This window comes from Rutidosis leptorrhynchoides, chromosome 2 (genome assembly GCF_046630445.1).
Source record: "Rutidosis leptorrhynchoides isolate AG116_Rl617_1_P2 chromosome 2, CSIRO_AGI_Rlap_v1, whole genome shotgun sequence".
In the NCBI taxonomy this organism is placed as follows: domain Eukaryota; kingdom Viridiplantae; phylum Streptophyta; class Magnoliopsida; order Asterales; family Asteraceae; genus Rutidosis; species Rutidosis leptorrhynchoides.
Window position 1 is genome coordinate 455,610,795 of NC_092334.1, and position 9,536 is coordinate 455,620,330.

Below are 9,536 nucleotides of genomic sequence, written 5' to 3' on the forward strand. Positions count from 1 at the left end.
AGCTTTTCGAACGCGTTATGGGCATTTTGAGTTTGTAGTAATGCCTTTTGGTCTTACGAATGCACCGGCGGCATTCATGGATCTTATTAACCGAGTGTGCCAACCTATGTTGGACAAGTCGGTGATTATGTTCATTGACGACATACTAGTCTACTCAAAGAGTATGAACGAACATGAACATCATTTGCGGGAAGTATTGAAGACGTTACGAAGGGAGAAGTTGTATGCTAAATTCTCCAAATGTGAATTTTGGCTAAGGGAGGTTCAATTCCTTGGCCATATTGTGAACAAAGACGGTATTAAAGTAGATCCGGGGAAGATAGAGACGGTGAAGAGTTGGAGACAACCGACTACGCCTACGGAAATCCGAAGTTTTCTCGGATTGGCCGGTTATTATCGTCGGTTTATCCAAGACTTTTCTAAGATCGCTTCTTCGTTGACGAAATTAACGAGGAAGAACGCGAGGTTTAATTGGGAGAATGAGCAAGAAATTGCTTTTAAACTGTTAAAAGAGAAGTTGTGTCAAGCTCCGGTGTTAGTGTTGCCGGAAGGAGCGGAAGACATGACGGTCTATTGTGATGCTTCGTTAAATGGGCTCGGGTGTGTTCTAATGCAAAGAGGTAAAGTCATCGCTTATGCCTCTCGACAATTAAAGGAACACGAAACGAGATATCCGACTCATGATCTTGAGTTGGCGACGGTGGTACATGCGTTGAAAATTTGGTGCCATACTTGTATGGTGTCAAGAGTACGATTTATTCGGATCATAAGAGTTTGAAACATCGCTTTAATTAAGGAGATTTGAATTATCGTCGACGTAGGTGGATGGATGTGGTGAAAGATTATGATTGTGAAATACTGTGTCATCCGGGCAAGGCGAATGTGGTCGCGGATGCATAAGTCAAAAGAGTCATCACCCGGCGTTACGATTGGGATTGTTACGTATGATTATTACTAACGATTTTCTTGAAAAACTCGGTGTGATTCAAATAGAGGCTTACGTTCACAACAAGCATGCGGAACGAATTGTAGGACAATCGGAGTTCATTACTATGGGCTCGCGTGGTTTGTTTTCTTTTCAAGGAAGAGTGTGGGTGCCTAAGATGGGTGATTACCAACAAGTGCTACTCGATGAAGCACATAAGTCAAAGTATTCCATTCATCCGGGCGCGACGAAAATGTATCTTGATTTAAGGAAAGATTATTGGTGGCCGGGCATGAAACGTGATGTTGTGAAGTATGTTGAGTAATGCGTCACGTGTTTGCAAGTAAAGGCCGAGCACCAAAAGCCGTATGGTAAGTTACAACCGTTGGAAATCCCGAAATGAAAATGGGAGCACATTACCATGGATTTCATCACAAAGTTACCTAAAACGGCGAGAACCCAGTTTGATTCGATTTGGGTTATAGTTGATCGACTGACGAAGAGTGCTTTGTTTCTTTCCATTAAGGAAGCAATATCGTCGGAGACCTTGGCTAAGTTGATTATCAAGGAAGTCATCTCTCGACACGGTGTTCCTATATCTATTATTTCGGATTGAGATACTCGCTTTACATCTCGGTTTTGGGAAAAGTTTCATGAAGATATGGGTACACAATTGAAGTTGAGCACAGCGTATCATCCTCAAATGGACGGTCAAACCGAACGTACGAATCAAACATTAGAGGATATGTTACGTGCATGTATTATTGATTTTGGTGGTAGTTGGGACGAGCACTTACCTTTGGTGGAATTCTCGTACAATAATAGTTATCAAACTAGTATTTGGATGCTTTATGGGCGTAGGTGTCGAACCCCGATTTGTTGGGGTGAAGTAGGACAAGAGGAAATCGGGAGTACCGATTTGGTCTTAGAGACGAATAGCAAAATTGATATGATTCGAGAACATTTGAAAAAGGCTCAAGATAGGCAAAAGTCGTATGCCGACAAGCGTAGACGAACGATCGAATTTCAAGAAGGTGACATGGTGATGCTTAAGGTTTCGACATGGAAGGGTATTATTCGATTTTGAAAACGAGGAAAGTTAGCTCCTCGGTTTATTGGACCATTTAAAGTTTTAGCTCGTGTTGGTGAAGTCGCGTATCATTTGGAATTACCTGAAGAGCTTGCAGGGATCCATAATACATTTCATGTTTCTCATCTCCGTAAGTGTCTTGCGGATGATTCATCTTGGGTGCCATTAGACGAGATTGAGCAAAATAATAAGTTAGAGTATATCGAGGAACCGATTGCCATACTTGATGAGAAGGTCAAAAGGTTGAGACATAAAGAGGTTAGGACTTTTAAAGTTCAATGGCGTCATAGTAAGGGTTCCGAGTTTACTTGGGAGCCCGAAGAGTTTGTGTTGGTTTATCTTCCCTCTTGTCATGTGGCTTGGATCGCGAGGACGCGCTCCGATTCAAGTAGGGAGAGTTGTAACACCCCGTTTTCCCGTGCGCGTTTAAAGGTACAAACTTAATTATGAGCACGCTTATAACGTGTTCGTTTATGTGATTAAATGAGCCAAAGTGTTAGTTTATGAGTTAGTGCATATATGTGTGTGTATATATATATATATATATGAATATATATATATATATATATATATATATATATATATATATATATATATATATATATATATATATATATATATATATATATATATATATATATATATATATATTTATGAATGCATGCGTGAGCGTGTATATGTATGTGTCGCGATGGCATTGAGTTGTGTGAGACTTAAGGTTGAAGCTTAGTCGTGTATAGGAAGAGTGAATGAGGTGTGCTAGTTGTTTGAACCATCGATTTGTGTTAAATTGTCGAAGTGACCAGGCCTAGGCAAACGCCGCGCCGCGACAAATAAAGCGAACCTGGATCAGAAAGCATGTTAAGAGGGGTCGTTTTTCCTTCGATACTTCACGTCGCGACAAACGATCCGTGCCGCGGCAGATCTGCTGGCCTGACTCCTTTTTCTGCTCGATTTAAAAAGGGTTTTAGGGGTAGTTTGGTCTTTTTGCATGTAGATCTGATGGGAGCCTTTAATACCAACCACTTATCCTCTATTACTCATTTCTTTTCCTTTTTCTTTCACAATTTCCTCCCAAAACATAAAACCCACTTAGATTAAACTTAAGATTTGGAGGTGAAGATTTGTGAATCAATCCTAGGAGCAAGAATTAAAGTTGTTCTCCTTGTTATTAGCTACAAGTGGATAGTTTTGGTAAGTCTCAACTTTATGTTTTGAATTTTAATTGGTTTATGCTAGGGTTTGTTCATTTGGAACTTGTATGACCCATTTGAGGGTTAAATGGGTGGATTTTGGGTTAGATTGTTGAAAGAAAACCCTAACAACCATAATCTAGGGTTTGGTCTAATGAAATGGGGTTTGTAAGTGTTAATGGTGTTGTAAGCATTAAAACACTTGTTAAAATGTGGATGAAATTGTAATTAGGTCATGTTTGACAAAGTTGGGAGTGTAAGTGTTAAAATGGGTCAAAAGGGGTGATGTTGACCTAGTTTGGAGGAAATGGGCATGAATTACCCTAGGTTGTGCTAGTTAATGTTAGTAGACTTTAAATCACTAGCTTTGGCAATTTAATATGAGTCTTGGCCTTTATGGGCGGTTTTGGGTGTAAGTGAGCTAATAAATGCTAATGGGTCATTAAATGCTCAAAGTGTAATTAATGTGGTAAATGCCATTAGTTGTGTATTGAATGTGTACCTATGTACTAGGTACTTTGCTCGAAGTATACGGAAGCATTTAAATCACCACCGAAGTTTTAAGGTGAGTGGAATAATTATATATGCATGTATATAATTTATTTACTTGTGAGGTATGGGTTAAAGTTCGTTGTTGACGAGACCATACCCCAGAGTATATTGTGTTGTTGATGAGGGTTTAAAGTTCGTTGTTGATGATACCTCATACGTATGGAATTAAAGTTCGATGTCGACGATGCCATACGATTATTGTAGTGACGTTGATGAGGGTTTAAAGTTCGTTGTTGACGATACCTCATATGTGGGTTTAAAGTTCGGTGTTGACGATACCACATTAATATAGGCGAATCGGATTTAAGTTCGATGTTGACGATACCATTCGTTGGGCTAGCCTTGAGATCTTGAGTACTATGGATGTTGTGAACATCATCGTTATACCTGTGTTGTAGCATATTGTATTGTTGTGTTATATGCTATTGTTATACTAGCCTTGTTATCGTGGTACTTAGCGTTATACATGTGAAAGGTATGCTAATTATGTAACTAGTATGTATGCGGATTTGGTAAGTGTTTGCATGTAAGTAAGTTATATATGTGTATGTATAATTGTTGCACTCACTAAGCCTTGCTTACCCTCTCGTTGTTTACCATTTTATAGGTTCCGGCTTGGACAAGGGTAAGGGCATACGGTTGGATTAGTTGTCTCCCGCTTATTTTGACAGGGGGTGCTTTTGGGTTAGCTTTTGAAGTTGGCCTAACGTTTTGGGTAGTTTAGCCCCAAACCATGCTCGAGTGTCGTTTGGATTATAAACTATCATTTGTAGTGGGTCAAACTTGTATTAAACTTAATTAATGGCCTTCGTGCCTTTTGTAAACATTTAAATTGTTGTACGTTTAAATGGAACTTGTGGAATGGCTTACATATTTAATTGGCGCGTAAATGTGTATTATTTAAAAAAAAAATTATGGTATGGAATACGGGTTGGGTTGTTTCATTCAAGCTTTTGCTGCAAATATGGCTGCAGTGGTGAATGCAATGAACAACAATAACCAATCGGGTTCCAGCAGTGGAGGAAACAATGGCAACCGGGTAGGATGTTCCTATAAAGCTTTTATGGCCTGCAAACCCAATGAGTTTGAAGGAACTGAAGGACCCGTTGGACTAAAGCGGTGGACAGAGAAGGTTGAAGCCGTGTTCGCAATCAGCAACTACGCAGAAGAGGATAAAGTTAAGTATGCCACACATACTTTCAGGGGTACTGCTTTGACATGGTGGAATACCTACATGGATTACGTAGGACAGAATACCGCCTACGCACTTCCATGGTCCGCTTTCAAGCACATGATGACTGAAGAGTATCATCCCAGAACCGAAATCAACAAGCTCAAGGCAGAGCTTAAAGCACTGATAACCCAAGGGTTAGATGTCACTACCTACGAGCGACGTTTCAATGAACTGGCTTTAATGTGTCCTGGAGCATTTGAGGACGAAGAAGCAAAAATTGAAGCATTCATAAAAGGGTTGCCGGAATGAATCCAAGAGTATGTAGGTGTTAACGACCCTGCAACAATGCAGAAAGCGAGCCGTATAGCCCACAAATTGATAGGCCAAATTACAGGAAGGATAAAGAAAGAAGCGACCGAGGAGGCCATAATGAAACAGGGAAAAAGAAAGTGGGAGGAAAGCAGTGATCAGGGTCACCAGTACAACAACAACAATCAAAACAACAACTACAACAACAATCGCAACCACCCCAACAACAACAATAATCGCAACAACAACCGCAACAATAACCGCAACAATCATCCCAATAATAATAACAACAACAACAATCCCAATCACAACAATAACAACAACAAACGACTCAACAACAATAACCCTAACAACAACAACAACAACAACAACAACAACAACAACAACAACAACAACAACAACAACAACAACAACAACAACAACAACAACGACGACAATAAAAGGCAAAGAACTATATGCCCCAGGTGTGATACGTTTCATCCGGAATGGTTTTGTAGAGAATTATGTACCAAGTGTAATAGGAATGGCCATATTGCGGCAAAGTGTGAAGTCTACGGACCAAATAGAAACAAAGGAGTAAATAATGCCAGAACAAATAATAATGGCATTGTTTGCTATGGATGTGGAAAACCGGGCCATACCATAAACCAGTGCAGGAATGGAAATAAGCGAGGCCGTGGGAGAGCCTTTAACATTAATGGGGAGAAAGCACAGGAAGACCCGGAGCTTGTTACGGGTACGTTTCTTATCAACAATACACCTGCTTATGTTTTATTTGATTCGGGTGCCGATAGAAGTTATATGAGTAGAGAATTGTGTGCCAAATTAAATTGCCCGTTAATGCCTTTGGATAAAAAGTGTATAGTTGAAGTAGCAAACGGTAAACTAATTAAGGTTGATAAAATTTTCCGAAATCGAAAAATTAGTTTAGTTAGCGAAACTTTTGCAATTGATTTAATACCGGTGGAATTGGGAAGCTTCGATGTAATTATTGGAATGGACTGGATGTCCAAGGTGAAAGCCGAAGTTGTTTGTCATGAGAAGGCGATTCGCATTCCGAGAGAAAACGGGTTACCCTTAATGGTGTACGGAGAAAAGGGTAATGCCAAATTAAATCTTATTAGTAGTTTGAAGGCGCGCAAACTAATAATAAAAGGTTGCTATGCCATACTAGCACACGTCGAGAAGGTTGAAAAAGAAGAAAATAAAATCGATGATGTTCCTGTTACAAGAGAATTTCCTGAGGTGTTTCTGGACGAATTACCGGGACTACCTCCACACCGATCCGTTGAATTTCAAATAGATCTTGTACCAGGAACCGCACCAATAGCTCGTGCTCCATATAGACTTGCGCCCACCGAAATGAAAGAATTACAAAGTCAGCTACAAGAATTATTAGAACGTGGTTTTATCCGACCGAGTACGTCACCATGGGGAGCTCCAATTTTGTTAGTTAAAAAGAAAGATGGGTGTTTTCGCATGTGTATCGATTACCGTGAGCTGAACAAAGTAACCATCAAAAACCGATACCCTTTACCCCGAATCGACGACCTATTTGATCAACTCCAAGGTTCGAGCGTATACTCCAAAATCGACTTAAGATCGGGTTATCATCAATTGAGGGTTAAAGAAGCCGATATACCAAAAACAGCCTTCAGAACTCGTTATGGCCATTACGAATTCATGGTTATGCCATTCGGTCTAACCAATGCACCCACGGTTTTCATGGATCTCATGCACCGAGTATGTAGTCCATATTTAGATAAGTTTGTTATTGTCTTTATTGATGACATTCTTATCTATTCGAAGAATAACCAAGAACACGAACAACACTCGAGACTTGTATTAGAGTTGTTAAGAAAAGAACAACTTTATGCAAAATTCTCTAAGTGCGCTTTTTGGTTAAATGAAGTACAATTTCTTGGCCACATAGTCAATAGTAATGGAATCAAAGTTGATCCCGCCAAGATCGAAGCCATCAAAAATTGGGAAACACCGAAAAATCCAACATAAATACGTCAATTTTTGGGTTTAGCCAGTTATTATAGGAGATTTATTCAAGATTTCTCCCGAGTAGCCAAACCTTTAACTGCCTTGACACACAAGGGGAAAAAGTATGAATGGACTTTCGAACAAGAGGGTGCCTTCCAATTGTTGAAAAAGAAGTTGACTACGGCACCTATTTTATCGTTACCTGATGGAATGGAAGATTTTGTTATCTACTGTGACGCGTCAAGAATGGGTTTTGGGTGTATTCTTATGCAACGGAAGAAGGTGATTGCATATGCTTCTCGACAACTCAAAATTCATGAACAAAACTACACCACACATGATCTGGAATTCGGCGCCGTTGTTTTTGCATTAAAGATGTGGAGACATTCTCTATATGGGGTCAAGTTTATTGTATACACCGACCACAAAAGTCTCCAACATATTTTAAATCAAAAGCAACTAAATATGAGGCAGCGTAGGTGGGTTTAGCTGTTAAATGATTATGATTGTGAAATCCGTTACCACCCGGGGAAAGAGATTGTGGTAGCTGATGCCTTGAGTCGAAAGGAAATAGAACATATTCGAGTAAAAGCTATGAACATGATTATTCATACTAATCTTACTACTCGAATAAAAGAGGCACAACAGGAGGTTTTGGAGGAAGGAATTTTTGGAAAGGAAATACCCAAAGGATTAGAAAAATAGCTTAATATTTGGGAAGACAGAACCAGGTATTTAGCTGAAAGAATTTGGGTACCAAAGAATGGGGATTTGAGGAAAGTGGTACTAGATGAAGCACATAAAACCAGATATTCAATACATCCCGGAACGGGGAAAATGTACCAAGACCTCAAGAGAAACTTTTGGTGGCCAGGAATGAAGGCCGATATAGCCACATATGTAGGAGCATGTTTGACTTGTTCTAAAGTCAAAGCTGAACATCAGAAACCATCGGGTCTACTCCAATAACCTGAAATCCCAGAATAGAAATGGGAAAACATTACCATGGATTTCATTGCAATGTTACCGAGAACTGCAGGTGGTTATGATATGATTTGGGTAATAGTCGATCGTCTTACTTAGTCAGCACACTTTCTGTCAATAAAAGAAGAGGATGGTATAGAGAAATTAGCACGATTATACCTGAAAGAAGTTATTTCTAGACATGGTATACCAATCTCTAATATCTCTGATCGTGATAGCAGATTTACTTCCAGATTCTGGCAGGCATTACACGAAGCGTTGGGAACTCGTCTAGATTTAAGTATTTCCTATCATCCACAAACTGATGGGCAGAGTGAAAGGACGATTCAGACACTCGAAGACATGCTACGAGCATGTATTATTGATTTTGGAAGCAGTTGGGATCGACATCTACCGTTAGCTGAGTTTTCCTACAACAACAGCTACCATTCTAGTATTGAGGCGGCACCATTCTAGGCACTTTATGGTAGGAAGTGCAGGTCTCCAATTTTTTGGAGTGATGTAGGGGATAAACAGATTACAGGTCCAGAAATTATCCAAGAAACCACCGATAAAATCATTCAGATTCAGCAACGATTGAAAACAGCCCAGAGTCGACAAAAGAGCTATGCAGATGTTAGGAGAAAACCTTTAGAGTTTGAGGAAGGTGATATGGTTATGCTTAAGGTATCACCTTGGAAAGGTGTTATTCATTTTGGAAAGCAGGGGAAATTGTGCCCAAGATACATTGGGCCATTCAAGATTGAAAAACGCATTGGGCCGGTGGCCTATCGACTTGAGCTACCTCCACAATTAGAAAAGATTCAAAACACCTTTCATGTTTCGAACCTGAAGAAATGCCTAGCTACCGAAGATCTCATTATCCCTTTAGAAGAAATTAAGATTGACGAGAAACTAAATTTCGTCGAAGAACCCGTCGAAATTATGGATCGTGAGGTCAAACGACTCAAACAAAGTAAGATACCAATCGTTAAGGTTCGATGGAATGCTCATAGAGGACCTGAATTTACTTGGGAACGAGAAGACCAAATAAAGCTGAAGTACCCACATTTGTTTCCCGATATCGCACGTTAACTAGGTACAATTCTAAATTTCGGGACGAAATTTAATTTAACGGGTGTGTAATGTAACGACCCGGATTTTTCTAATAATATATAGAAGATTAATATTTACATAATTAATGTTTCCAACATGTTAAGCAATCAAACTCATTAAGATTTGGTTATTTAAAATGAATTTTATACAAATGTTTGGCCACCCAGTTTGTCTGACGATTCACGAACGTCATAACTCGAAATAATTATATAATGATGTATA